This window comes from Scardinius erythrophthalmus (genome assembly GCF_964197995.2).
Source record: "Scardinius erythrophthalmus genome assembly, chromosome: 2".
Lineage (NCBI taxonomy): Eukaryota > Metazoa > Chordata > Actinopteri > Cypriniformes > Leuciscidae > Scardinius > Scardinius erythrophthalmus.
Window position 1 is genome coordinate 64,592,702 of NC_138222.1, and position 15,540 is coordinate 64,608,241.

General features: G+C 38.9%; 1 protein-coding gene and 1 pseudogene across 2 annotated transcripts in view; both read left to right on the plus strand.

Annotated features, from left to right (window-relative positions):
- The window catches only part of LOC308686976 (uncharacterized protein), a 176,017-nt gene that overhangs the window by 6,106 nt on the left and 154,371 nt on the right, over positions 1-15,540 (plus strand). The gene's annotated exons all lie outside the window — the stretch shown is intronic.
- The window catches only part of LOC308686980, a 52,965-nt pseudogene that overhangs the window by 5,882 nt on the left and 31,543 nt on the right, over positions 1-15,540 (plus strand). Inside the window, exons 2-4 of the transcript XR_014032231.1 lie at positions 12,254-12,389; positions 12,927-13,048; positions 13,187-13,277. The product of XR_014032231.1 is annotated as an uncharacterized misc_RNA (transcript). The remainder of the gene's footprint in view (positions 1-12,253; positions 12,390-12,926; positions 13,049-13,186; positions 13,278-15,540) is intronic.

Here is a 15,540-nt window from a genome sequence, read left to right on the forward strand (position 1 = left end):
GCTTAAGGTTCCCAGAGGAGGGAGTGCTAGTCAGATGTTTGTATCTGTAGGAGTAATCACACTGAAAGCACTTTTAAGAAACTTGATGTTTAAGTTTATGCAACGTCTGGATGAGTCTAACAACAGTATCATGGTGGCACTCTCAAATCCCTTAGTGAGTTGCTCCAGGTACAAATCCAGACTGAGAGTGCATTGGCTGAAATGTCTGTATGTATTTTAATTATTGTATTTGCTTTTTATTATTGTTGTTTGCTTGTTTGTTTTGTTTGTTTTTATCTGTTCTGTCTTGCGTGGCTTTTGGACATGAGTCTGGCAAATAAACTGAATTGAATTGAATTGTGTGTCTGTGCATGTGAGCTCTGACATATGAAACAGGACCCCACTCCACATTCCTGAGCACGGTGAAAGTGAGAATAATGTTTTATATTTCACACAATAATATAAAATAAATATCTTACAAAAAATCTACTGAAACCAATTATTTTAGTTGTAGATGAATAAATAAAATTCATCTTACGTGTTTAGAAACATACAACTCTTGAACTTACACGTTCAAGAAGGTCTTAAGAGAGTTAACATAAATCACAGAGTGGTTCTCTCTCACACCAGCGTCTCCGACTCAGAGGAGTGTATTCGGTGATGGGATGAGACATTGTGAATGTGTTGAATTTACTTCAAAGTAAAATCATAAAAGTTTAAATGATATCTTTTAAAAATAAAAGATGTTTTAAATAAATTATTAAAAGTCTTAATAAAAACAAATATTCTACAACGATGGTCTGTGGAAAAATTTTACACTTAAAGCCCTGTTTACAGATCGTTTCTGATGAAATAGAACGGTTAAGATTAAAATTTGGACACATGCTGCTCTCCCGAGAGTTTTAGGTTTATTTCGCTTTCCCCCCACCTCCACAATGGTTGTCTAGGTGCACTCGAACATATCCTTCCTAAAACACATTAAACTTTTGTTTACAAAGACGTGAAACTCACCGAGTGGTTAGGGAACCGCTATAAAGCCAAAACAATCTTACGTTAAATTATATCTTTATCTCTGTAAAGCTGCTTTGAGACAATCTATATTGTTAAAAGCGCTATATAAATGAAGATGACTTGACTTGACTTCACTGATATGCTCATACAAAAATCGCTGCAAAAGATGCTTTCCAACAGGTTTTATCGTAGTTTTTGTCCAACTCCATTGACTTGTATTGAATGAGCTGTGTGAGGTACGGTATTACTCCGCCGCTTCTTCTTCTGCTTCTTCTGTGTATTCAATGAAATGCCAGCGGTTTGCTTGCAATTGGCAAAGGTGCATTATCGCCACCAACTGGGCTGGAGTGTCTATTATTCAAGCTCTCAGCGGAAGAATCTATGGGTGTGAGACGTCTGGAAAAATAGATCCACAGTTTTAAAACGAATGGTAAAACACCTGTTGGAAAGCATCTTTTGCAGCGATTTTTGAGTGAGCATATCAGTGAACACCCCTGACCACTCGGTGAGTTTCACGTCTTTGTAAACGAAAGTTTAATGTGTTTTAGGAAGGAATGTTCCAGTGCACCTAGACAACCATTGTGGGTGTGGGGGGGAAGCGAAATAAACCTAAAACTCTCGGGACAGGAGCATGTGTCCAAATTTTTATCTTAACCGTTCTATTTCATCAGAAACGATCTGTAAACAGGGCTTTAAGTGTAAAATACCGAACTTGTCCTTTAAATACTCTTAGCATCCAATCACAGCAGGCCATTGATTATCTGTACCAGGTGGAACCATTTCTCCTATGAAGAGAGACAAGGATAGAGAAAAAAAGAAAGCAGCACAGATGAACACACACAAACAGAACCTTACGGCTCTGGACGTAATTGTCCCGTGCAGTGCAGCCTTTCAAACGTGCCGGGGGCAGTATCAACGCCTCCCATATGGTCTAGCCTAGCGTTTCCTGGTTTTCATCCAGGCTGCCTGGGTTCGACTCCCGGTATGAGAAGACAATTTTCACAAATACAATTATATTCAATTTAGAAAATTTCACAATGGAATATTTACTTTATCTATCATAATTTCAATTTAGTACGTCATAATTTAAACTTTTCATCTCATAATTATGACTCAGTCATAATTTCAACTTTTTAAGTCATAATTTACCATTTTAATGTAATACTTAAAACGTTTTTAAAAACCAAAACCATGTAGGTACTCTTGATATTTCTAATACTTTTTTTGTAATATAAATAAGTGTTAGCTTGTGATTAGGCTATATGATTAGACTCTAAGTATAATTTTTATTCAAAATGAGCCTGTTGGAGCTATTTAGTGTTGTGTTTAGATTTCATTATGATAAATTTATTCATTTTTTGATTTAATTATGATTAAATTTCTGTTAGTGTTTTGTTAGTTTATTATTTGTTTTGTTTGTTTCATGCACGCTAGGGGGCACTATAGGTTATTTAGGTAAGCGCACGGCAGGGACTAGTATGCACCAGGTTAGGCATATGGTTTTTTACCGGAGCGGGAGAGGCACAGGAAATTTGTTTTGTTCTGTGTTTGCTCGACTTCAGTCAAAAAATAAACCACGTGTTGTTGAATTTTAATACTTGTTTGGACCTGATGTTTTTCCCACCCGCGTACACCAAAACCTACGGTGCATCAGTGGCTTTTTGATTTTGTTTGATTTTGTTTGATTTGAACTTTGACTTATGATTTTTGTTACTTCGTTGACAAACGGCCACTACAAGCAAGTAAAAAACCCGCCTTTGAACTCTTCAAAACTGGACTTATCTGATCGCTTGGATGTGGATTTATGGACAAAAGACATTAAGCAGTCTTAGATTCAGCTGAGGTGGCGACAAGGCTCATTCTGGCCCAGATCACACAACGACGTTCAACCTTCTCAAAGACACCGGTAAGTCAGTGATATAACTGTTTATAGCCGTAATGGAAAACGGCCGGACGAGTGGAGTTTGACAGTATTTCACAAGGAATTGGTTGAATGTCACACGTCTACCTTTACGCATGGCCACGTGCTTTCATTCATGCATAAAAAGTCAGGCAGTGTGTGTTTGTTTAATGAAGAGGATCTGATGATCAATAATCATCGTGTGTTTTACAAACCTGCTCTCTTGTGCGTCAATGAACTGTGTGATTTGTTTGCAAACAAAACAAAAAAGGGAAAATAAATAATAGAAACGGAAATGTCCGACGTTGGTGCAAACGATACTGAAAAGCCTAAAAGAACTGTTAAAATGTCTGCTAAAGGTATAGAATATAGTGTGATGACACTCCAGGAAAAAAGGAGTGAAAAATGCAAACAGGCCAAAAAGTGTATGAAACACTTGAATGAGTTAATGACATCAAAGGAGAATGTTGATTCAATAAAGAGTAAGCTTTCTGTGTTTGTAAGGTGTTGCGAAGACGCACATGATGTCCATAAATCTTTTATGAGTCTACCTTTGCCCAAAGATGAAGTTGAAAGACAAAGCAAATATTTCACGGACAAAATGACAGAATATCGTGATTTCACTGAGAAGGTAAAAGGATGGCTCTCTGATGCGCATGATTCATGTGCTGAGCCAAATAAAGATACTCCTGATGATCAATGTAATGCTGATGAAATAAATCCTGAAGATAGTGTCTCCAATGTTTCAAGTATAAAAGCGAGCTTTGAAAAGGCACATTCTCAACTATCACGGACTTCTTCGACATCATCTGCGCGCATTAAAGCAGAGGCCGACAAGGCAGCGCTCGAGGAGCGCATCGCTGCGCAGAAAAGGAAACATCAAATAGAAGCGCAACAGGAAAAACTAAGGAGAGAAATGGAGCAACTTGAGCTTGAAACGGAATTGGCAGCAACAAAGGCAAAGCTTCATGTTTTGGAAACCAGGTCACAGTGTGGCTCAAAATGTTCAGATGGCATGAATTCTTATTATAAAAGGAACAAGCCACGAGGAGTGAGTGATTTAAATGCCGACGCCAACACTTTTGTCCCAGATATCATGAATGGCAATGATCATGCTCTTGGTTTGTCTGCTTCTGGACTCCAACCACCACCAGTTGTTAAGCCTAAACAAAGACGAAGTAAACAAATGGATGAAATGACATTAAAGGCTGATGCTCCAGTTCATGTGATGCAAACTGTAAACGGAGTGCACATGGGACATGCTCACCATCAGACCCAAGCTTTGACTGACAGCTATCAAAATGATGTTTTGAACATTATGCAAAAACAAAATGACATCGCTGCTTTGCTTGTCCAACAAAATCTGTGTGCTGTCCTCCCATCTAGGAACATCTCTGTGTTTGATGGAGACCCTCTCCAATACAGATCTTTTATCAGAGCTTTTGAAAATGGGGTGGAGGCTAAAACAGATAAATGGAGTGATCGTTTACATTTTCTTGAACAGTACACCAGGGGGCAGCCAAAGGACCTGGTGCACAGTTGTCAGCATTTACCATCAGAGCAGGGATACCACAGAGCCAAAAGTCTTCTTGCAGAGCACTTTGGAAATGAACACAAAATTGCTGCTGCATATATGGAAAAGATACTTAACTGGACACCTGTTAAAAGCGAGGATATTAAAGGGTTGCAATCATTTTCTTTGTTTCTGCGTGGATGTGCAAATTTAACAGAACACTTGATGCACATGAAAGAGCTGGATTTACCATCAAACATGAGGAGTATCATCTTGAAACTTCCCTATAAATTAAGGGAAAAGTGGAGAAATGTTGCTTGTGATCTGCAAGAACGAAGAGGTGATAGAGCAACGTTCACTGATCTGGTAGGATTTATAGAAAGACAAGTCAAGATTGCTTCTGATCCAGTCTTTGGTAACATCCAAGACCTACAGCTCACCAACTCCAAAACATCCAATGCCAGTCACTTCAAACAAAGGAAAAGAGGGAGCAGTTTTGCCACCAATGTCACTGCAGTCAAAGAAGGAGTTATAACTCAATATACAGGAAACAATGCCAGACACTTTACTCTTAATTGCCTGTTTTGTACACAAGGTAATCATTCATTGGATCAATGTTCACAGTTCAAAATGAAAGTACACAGGGATAAGATTAATTTCATTAAAGAAAAAGGAATCTGCTTTGGATGTCTGAAAGTGGGCCACATGAGTAAAGATTGTAGAAAACGTTTGGACTGCAATGTGTGTCACCAAAGTCACCCAAGTGTCCTTCATATAGAGCGGCAGGATAAAGGAACATCCTCCAATCAACAGTCTGTGAGCTCAACAAATGCTTCACCTTCAGTGTCTCAGACTTGTGGCCATATTGGGGCTGGTCACAAAGATGCCTCAATTTTTTCTATTGTGGCAGTCAAAGTCAAGAGCCAGAGGAGCAACAAAACTGTGCAGACATATGCTTTCTTGGATCCCGGGAGTTCAGGAACGTTTTGTACAGATAGTTTGGCAAGAAGATTGAATGTAAAGGGTAAAAGGACAAGTATTCTGTTAAGAACAATGGGTCAAAAGAAGGTTGTAAATGCTCATTTGCTGTCCGGTCTTGAAGTTTCTGGGATAAATATGAATGATTTTATTGAGTTACCTGGCGTCTTAACGCAAAAGGATATGCCTGTTTCCACACTCAATATTCCACGACAAGAAGATTTGGAACAGTGGTCTTATCTCAAGGCTGTTAAGCTTCATGACATTGATGAAGGCATTGATTTGCTCATTGGAACGGATGCACCAAAAGTGATGGAGCCCTGGGAGCTAATTAACAGCCAGGATGAGGGACCTTATGCTGTTAGAACCAGAGTTGGTTGGGTCATTAATGGTCCACTTCGTGGTGGGAGCAACAGGAATAAAAGTGACTACTCTGCTGTAACATCAAACAGAATCTCTGTTGAACATCTTCAGGAAATGCTGGTTAAACAGTTTAACTATGACTTTAATGAGAGGTCATCGGATGAGCAGCTTGAAATGTCCAGAGAGGATGTAAAGTTTATGAACGTCATGAACAACACCACAAAGTTAATTGGAGACCATTATTGCATTGACTTACCTTTCAAGGAGGAAAATCCCCTGCTGCCAAACAATCGTCGCGTTGCAGAACAGCGCCTCCAGAGCTTGAAAAGAAAGTTTGTCAAGAATGATCAGTTCAAGGAACAATACATCACATTTGTAAATGACATGGTGAAGCAAGGATATGCTGAGCTTGTGCCTTCTGATCAACTAAAGCAGAGTGATGGAAATGTTTGGTATCTTCCTCATCATGGGGTTTATCATCCCAGAAAGGGCAAGCTGCGAGTTGTTTTTGACTGTGGAGCAGCATACAGAGGAACATCACTGAACTGTCAGCTGTTGCAGGGCCCTGATTTAACAAACTCTTTAATCGGGGTCCTTGTTCGATTCAGACAAGAGCCTGTTGCAGTAATGGCCGACATTCAAGCAATGTATCACCAAGTTCATGTTTCTGGAAAGCATATCAACTTCCTCCGCTTTCTCTGGTGGCCTGGTGGAGATACTTCACATTCTCCAGAGGAACATCGTATGAAAGTACATTTGTTTGGAGCAGTATCTTCACCAAGTTGTGCAAATTATGCATTGAGGAGAACTGCAGTTGATAATGCCCAACATTTCCCTCATGAAGTGGTAAATACAGTCAAAAGCAATTTTTATGTTGACGACTGCTTGAAATCAGTGGCCTCAGAGGAGGAAGCAGTGCAACTGGTTAAGGATCTGACTGCACTTTGTCACAAAGGAGGATTTAATCTTTCCAAATGGATCAGCAACAGCCGAACAGTGTTGCTGTCAATTGCTGAAGACTGTAGAGCAAAGGAAGTAATGGAGCTGGATTTGGACACGGACCAACTTCCAATGGAGCGAGCATTGGGACTACAGTGGTGCATTGAAACCGACAAGTTCAAGTTTAGGACCTCATTACAGGAACAGCCACAGACCAGAAGAGGTATTTTGTCGGTGGTCAGCTCACTGTATGACCCCTTAGGATTTTTAGCCCCATTTACTATTCCAGCCAAATTGTTGTTACAGGAGCTTTGTAGAAGAGGCTTGGGGTGGGATGAAGCCATTCCTCATTCCCTCTCTAAAAGGTGGTTTGAATGGTTGGAGGATCTCCAGAAGATGGCTGAGTTCAACGTGGATCGCTGTATTAAATCCAGAGATTTTAAAGACCCTGACACAGCGCAGCTTCACCACTTTTCTGACGCCAGCCAAGTCGGATATGGAACAGTGTCGTATTTGAGACTGAAAAAGAACGACAGAGTTCAGGTTGCATTTCTGTTGGGAAAAGCCAGAGTTGCTCCACTAAAACAGACAACGATTCCTCGACTGGAACTCACAGCGGCAGTTCTTGCCGTCCGAGTTGATAAAATGCTTCAAAAGGAGTTGCAACTGAAACTGGAGAAGTCAGTTTTCTGGACCGACAGCGCAACTGTTCTTAAATACATCTGTAATGAAACCAGGCGATTTCACACTTTTGTTGCAAACAGAGTTTCCTTCATCAGAGATGCAGCAAGTGTTCATCAGTGGAGATATGTTGGATCAAAGGAGAATCCCGCAGATGATGCATCAAGAGGAATGAGGGCAGAGACTTTCCTGAAAGGCAGGAGATGGATAAATGGTCCAGAGTTTCTTTTTGAGCCAGAGGAGGTTTGGCCTAAGTTGGATGCTGAGCTCGATGCGATTCCTGTAAATGACCCAGAGGTCAAAAGGGATTTGACAGCAAACTCTGTTGTTGTGGATTTTGAGTGTGCCACAGATCGCCTGCTTTGTTACTTTTCATCTTGGAAAAAACTAAAAAGGTCTGTTGCTTGGTTGCTGAGGGTTAAGAGAGCTCTTGTGTTATTGGGTCATAAAAGGAAGGAGTTGTGTGCCTCTGCAGACTTCAACAAGGAAGAGCTGGAGACTCAAGGACCTGCAGTGGAAAGGAAAGTTCAGAGCTTTAAAGCCATGCTCAAAGGACAGAGTCTGACTCCTGAAGATTTTGTGAAAGCAGAACATGCAATTATTCAGTATGTACAAGAACATAAGTTTAAAGCTGAAATTGCATTATTGAAGAGTGGCTGCAAAAGTGTTTCCAAGGGGAGTCCGCTGTACAGACTAGATCCTGTGATGAATGATGGAATCCTCAGAGTAGGTGGTCGGCTGGGTCGAGCAGCAATGCCAGCAGAATCCAAACATCCTGTCATTCTGTCCAAAGATCTGCATGTATCCATACTGATTCTGCGCCATATTCATCATCAACTGGGGCATGCAGGAAGAAATCACATACTGGCTAAGCTGCGTCAGAGGTATTGGATCATTAATGCAAATTCCGCTGCCAGGAAGGTGATATCTGAATGTGTGGTCTGCAGACGTAATAGAGGAAAGCTTCTTGAACAGAAGATGGCAGACTTACCTGAGGAAAGGGTGTTGCCTGATAGAGCCCCTTTTACGGACGTAGGAGTCGACTATTTTGGGCCTATCGACGTTAAAAGAGGCAGGAGTCTTCTTAAAAGGTATGGAGTGTTATTCACATGTTTCACCAGCCGTGCTGTGCATTTGGAGGTGGCACATACGCTGGATACAGATTCCTGTATAAATGCTGTCCGGAGGTTCATCTGTAGACGAGGCCCAGTTTCCTCCATCAGGTCTGACAATGGTACAAACTTCGTCGGAGCCAATAGGGAGTTGAAAGAAAGTCTGGCTGGGTTAAATCATGAAAACATTCAGAGAGCTTTTGTTGAGGATGGAATAAAGTGGAACTTCAACACAGCTGCAGCTTCCCATCACGGCGGTGTGTGGGAGCGCTTGATTCGTTCAGTAAAGAGTGTTCTCACTTCAGTTCTCAAACAACAAGTTCTGGACGATGAAGGACTCCATACTGTGTTCTGTGAGGCTGAGGCCATAGTAAATGACAGACCAATTACAAAGGTCTCTGATGACCCAGATGACCTGGAGGCACTCACACCTAGTCACATTCTGACGTTAAAAGGCAAGCCAGTCATGCCACCAGGATTATTTGACCACAGTGACCTGTACATCAGGAAGAGGTGGAGGCAAGCACAATATATGGCAGAACTTTTTTGGAAAAGATGGATTGCTGAATACTTACCAATGATGCAAGAGAGACAAAAGTGGATAAGACCAAGGAGAAGTCTCACTCCTGGAGACATCGTCCTCATTGCAGATGCCACCGCCCCAAGAGGATCTTGGCTGATGGGGAAAATTTTGGACGTGAGAGCAGATGCAAGGGGCCTGGTGCGTTCTGTGCGCCTTCGGACAAGAACCAGCATTCTGGAGAGGCCAGTGACCAAGCTCTGCCTGCTGCTGGAAGCAGGGGTGTGACTCCATGGACTCTCTCTTTCTTGCTTTTTCTCTCCCTTTTTGTCTCTATCTTTCTTTGGTTTTGTTTTAGGTTTACCACAAGGAAGACCGGAAACCGAAGCTGATGTATGATATGCTATATCTAGTTGTAGGTTAGGGGTTGAGTGAATAGCTCCTTTGGGAGATTGACGTAATTGTGATTTAATGCACAATTAGGGGCTGGAGTGTTGGAGCTATTTAGTGTTGTGTTTAGATTTCATTATGATAAATTTATTCATTTTTTGATTTAATTATGATTAAATTTCTGTTAGTGTTTTGTTAGTTTATTATTTGTTTTGTTTGTTTCATGCACGCTAGGGGGCACTATAGGTTATTTAGGTAAGCGCACGGCAGGGACTAGTATGCACCAGGTTAGGCATATGGTTTTTTACCGGAGCGGGAGAGGCACAGGAAATTTGTTTTGTTCTGTGTTTGCTCGACTTCAGTCAAAAAATAAACCACGTGTTGTTGAATTTTAATACTTGTTTGGACCTGATGTTTTTCCCACCCGCGTACACCAAAACCTACGGTGCATCAGTGGCTTTTTGATTTTGTTTGATTTTGTTTGATTTGAACTTTGACTTATGATTTTTGTTACTTCGTTGACAAACGGCCACTACAGAGCCCTTTAGAGAAACTTGACAATAGGCTTTTTTTTTTTTTTTTTTTTTTTTGTGCCTGCTTTTATGTTATAGCCTACTTTATAAAAAAAAGTACAAACGATGCCATTCTTATCATGAAACTCAAACAATAAATGTTGTTTTGATGTGATTTAATATGGCTCGTGACAGATCGCTGTAGCAGATCTTCCAGTTTATTGCTGAATACAGATCTCTGCACCGATCAGACATTACTAAGTTATCGCATAAAAACAGTCGAGTGTTCAACAACTCTTAGGAATAGAAACACACTATAGGCTTCTTATCATTAGAAAGCCCAGACTTTGACTTTGTTTGAAACGTGTTTGTTTTCGGTGTTAACATTACAATCTGTTAGTAGCCTAGATGGTTGTTCCATAAAAGACGCTTAGAAAAGCGGGGATTAAACTCCAAAACCGGACTTGAATGAGCCTAACAAATGAGTTGGGGCTAAAGTGGTTCCATAAAAGGTAATTGAAGTTCACGCAATCTCACTAATTTTATCCAGGTTTATCTAGTCTAGATAATTGCGTGTGCACGCGTTTCTTAAGCAGTCCTAGAGGTCGATCATAGATCAAATCGATCCACTATCAAACAGCGTATATTTTGTGCTGTTTTATGCGTTTGTGACATGTTTTTTTTCCCCGTCAGTTCAAAACTTACATTCTCCATCTGTAAATGTTAGAAAGTCATGCAAATATATCCATTTTACTGCTAATCTTCATATTGAACGAGCGCTGCTGCGCGCATGCGCGCCAAATAGGAGCGCAATAATTCTAATATACATTTTGCTTGGAAAATTAATATGCGATATTTTATAACACTAGAAATATCTTCTAATTATAATAATTTATCTTTAGGATGTTGGATAAGTTGCAGTGAACTTCTAGCGAACAGAAGTAAGTCATTGAACAGAAGTAGCCTAATTCAGGGAAGATTTTTTTAAAGAAACTAAATATATAAAGATACAAAATATAGTTTTGGGTATAGGACCTAGATGATGTATACTTATTTAGAATGCTGAGAATTACAGCTTTTAATGCAATATTTTTTTGGAGAAAGCAAGAATCCCCAGTTTTAAATGAGTAGAATTAGTTTAGAAGTACATTATGGAGAAGATAACATTAAATTAAGAGCAAATGTATACATTTTGAAAATATATGAGCAACTCTAAAATTAAAGAATATTCCATAAAATAAAGGAATATATATTAGCCTACATTAACTACATTTTTATATAACCCTCCCTCCCTTTTATTTCTAGTTATTTGTTATTTTATTTATTTACTTACTTAATATTGAATATTTGATATTCAAATATATATCAAATAATTTTAAAAAAAAGTTAAAATAAGACAATACAATTCAGTTCCATTCAATGTAAAGGTAAAACACATCTTAAAGGGTTAGATCACCCCAAAATGAAAACAAACACAATCATTTTCAGCCAAACACAATCATAATGCTTACTAGGACTAGGACTGCTCTTCCAGGCTTTATGGGAGTAAATGGTACCTTAGATTTTGAAAGCCCCAAAAAAGCGGATCCATCATCATAAAAGTAATCCATACGGCTTCAATAAAATTAATGTAATGTTGTTTACAAGCAGTTTTATTTCTGCGGATCACACTGATTGAGCGATTACACCAGATACTTCTCAGAAAGTTGTTCTGAATCTTTCAACATACCTTCTGATGTTCATTCATGTTTATCCTGTAAATGATAGTGAGGAGAAAGAGATGCTAGCATTATCTCACGCTTGATTCACTGATCGCAGTGTTTAATCCCTCAGTTACATTATTAACAGACTTAAATTTGACTTTACCACCACTGTGAAACTACAGCAACAGTTCCAACAACACTCCATTATAATGATGAATTTTTAAGCGTCATGCACAAAAAATTTAACAACATCCTTTAGAGTCAAACACAAACATCAAAAATCATCATATCAATCTCAACAATGAAAAAAAAAAAAAAAAAAAAAAAACAGGCTACAGAAAAGTCACAGCAAAAACACAAGCAAATAAAATACTGTAGAGCATTTTGCTGAGTGTAAAGCGTATAATGTGCTTGTAGTTTTGCAGACTTGGTCTGAAGATTCGGTACATGAGTGAATGCTTTCACTGAGTGAGCCTCAAGCTCCACTTTTACTGTGCAAGCAATTACAAAAAAACTGTAATGTTTCATGCTCAGAAATTCAGTAACAAGTTACCACAGAATTAAGATTCACAAGGAATATTTTGTTTTATTATATGCTGAGCTGAACACTAAAGGGGCTCATTCAACAATATTTAATATGTGAATTTCACAGATTCTTTATTAAGAGGACGTATTTCCCCCCCCAAAGATGCATCACTATCGCCAACTCTCTGTTGCCAGTGTTGCCAGTGCTGCCAGTGCTGACAGTGGATCATCAAACAATAGCATCGGACTACCTCCTTCATTCAGTAAGTTAATTTCATGATGAATTTGAGCAACATCAGTTTTGTGTTAGCAGCTTTAAACATCAAATCACCCTCATAAAATGACAATTGATTTTTTTTAAGTGTAAACATGTGTTGTACTAAATTTATTTGAAAACAATCATGTTTAAAGGTAAATGAATATTACATTTAGTCCTGTGTATGTGTATTTAATATCAATTGAGCCATTAATTTAATGAGCTAAAATTCAGTAACATTCCTTAATGCATCGCGATTCTCTCTTCTGAGCTTAAATATTTTCTTCAAAATTATTTAAAATGATTACAAAAAATGACAGCGCTACACACATATTTGAAGTTCATAGAGTCAATTCAGCAAAGTCAACCTTGAGAAAAAAAAAAATACATACCTTAAAATCCCTGGCAATTTGGGCTGGGTATCGTTCAAAAATCAAACATATCGTAAAAACTAATTTTAATTATCGTTAAAAATCTTAAACTAAAGATTAAAAATAAAAATATTTGGGGACATTTTGTTTCTAATTCTAAACTTTGATTTTAGGAGTGTTAGAGAAACATGGACACACTGTAATGGAAGAATATGATCAAGGGGTCTCGGGAAAAGTGTTTCTGACCAACAAAGAGGGAGAGTCCTATGCTGTCAAAGAAATCAACTGCAGAGATGTATGTACAATCATTAATATGCCATAATAATTAGTTTATTAAAATGCAATTTTTCAATGTGTGTATGTAAGCTTCATTTTTAAATTTAAGTGATTCTTTTGCTAAAAATATAACGAAAATAAAAAATATTCCTCTCAGGAAAAGAGTCTTAACGCAGTCAGGAAGGAAATCAAGATTTTGGAGTCTCTGAATCATGGATATATTGTTTCCTATGTGGATTCATTTGAAGGTGAGTTTGTCTTCATTTTCTTAGAGACGGATGGTAATGTTCCTTTAATCTTTTACTGTTTGGTAAAACTGTATAATAACTGCATGCTAGATCAGTAGGACGTTTTTCTATTGTCTTGGACTCATTGGTATTTGCTCTCTGACTTGTATCAGACTTCGTCATTGGTCTCGACCGAGTCCAGCAATGTAGGCCTATGTTTTTTTCTCCTTTAAAACAAAACCAGTGATGGAGCGCGCTTGTTCAGAAAACGGGTAATGTTATTGGTTTAATTCACAATCCAGCTCCGCCCTATTCCCAGCTTTGCGTGTGCGCGCTGCACGGAGGCATAACTCATTTTTATTTAGCTAACGGCAGGCATGTTCCAACCCGAATGTAAAAGTCACGCCCGTTTCACACATACTCCGTGTGCAGTGAGTGTGCGGTGCGTGTTGCGGTGCAGGAGCAGCACGCTATAGTGCTTTATATGCTGCGTTTGCAGTGCATAACTGATCCACGGCTGTACCACAAACACATACTTACTATTTTTATTTCAAATCCAGAAGTTATGTAGCAACTTTTATTAAAAAAAAAAAGTTTTGTCAGCATTGCGATTCTCTTTGTACACATAAGTTACACTATTTAATGGACGTATGCACGTTTAAACACAATTTAAACAACGTAGGGCTATTATTCATGCATTACTTCTACTTATATTAAGTTGCTCAAGCAAGTGGTCAAATATTTAACCATGTAGCCTACTAATATTAAAATCACAAACATTTTAAATTAAAACTTTAAATGGACAAAAACAGACGACTCTCATGCGTTTTCTTTTGCATTTAAATTTGAATACAATAAATCTTGCATGTCACAAAGAAATTGTTTTTCCACCTCCACGAATGAGACGAGTGTTGTTCATTATGTCCCGTGTTGAGGTAAATTGTAGCTTTCCTTGATTTACCCTGGCCTTAAAGGGACAGTTCACTTTGAAATTAAATTTTGGTATGTTTTAGCTTACCTCAAGGGCATCCAAGATGTAGGTGTCTTTTTTTCCGCAGTAGTTTCAATTTTGATATTTTTAGGTCAAACTGTTCTTGTCTGTCCGTCATATAATGCAGTCATATCTGTCAGTCTGTCAGTCATATAATGTATATATATAGCCTAGGCTACTATAAATAATACAAAAAAGACTTTTTAAATGTATACAGCTGTTAATGAGGTAGCAACATATGATAGATATGAAAGGCCAATACAGTGCGGCACACAGCGCTTATGCGCATCCCGAGCGCAGAATAATGCGCTTGAAGCAACATGAGTCACAGCTCGCAGCGCGCCGAGTCCGCATTGAAAAGTTTAAAGCACAAAGACAATACATATTGATGCGTAGTGTATTATACAGTATCTATCTATGCAATAGTCTATTCAGCATTTTCTTTTAACAGTTTTAAATGTCAGTTACTGTGCGCGTGAAGAACAAATAGTGCTCTGACTTTACTCCAGTGTTGTGATCTAACAGACACCCGTTAGAAAGTAACATGATAGCAATAAAGTCCAGCAAGATAAAGTTGTTTTATGCGAAACCATAGAGCTTTATCTACAGATCCAGTATAATAATAGTAGCATTGAATCATCTTGGAGAGAGTTTCATCGTGTTAACTGTCGTAACCGAACGCGACGCGCTGTTTGATGCTGAATGAAGAATGATTGACAGCCGCAGCTGAGGGAAACGTTTACGTGAGCTTGAATTTAACGACTTAATTTCTATCTCAAATTATACTATATAATAGCTTCAGAACACTTGTAATATTGTGCACGAAAACTTATGGTGCTTTATAATGTTTGTGTGACTTTTGTGGGGCATAACAATAACACTGATATATCCGCACAATATCGGATTTGGATCGGCCTCGTCTGACCGATACCCGATCCGGCAAAAATTGCAGTATCGGAGCAAGTATTGCACTCCTGCACCGCACACACTGCACACGGAGTAGGCCTATGTGTGAAGCGGGCGTTAGCCTTAATTTGCATTTGAGTCCTTTTATGAGGTTAGAAAGTAGGGCTGAAAGATGAATTGTAACTCAGTGTCATTGCGATATGAACGTTATTTAGCAATGGGCACCAAAACATGTTATTAAACGGGTCTGCAGCCTCTGCTTTCTGTCGCACACATCAGCATGGGCGTTAGACAGGGGGTAATAGTGGAACTGAGTAACAGGGGCCTTTGGCGAAGGGGGGGCCCCACACAGATATATTGATATAGGGGAGCGCGGGGCACAACCTA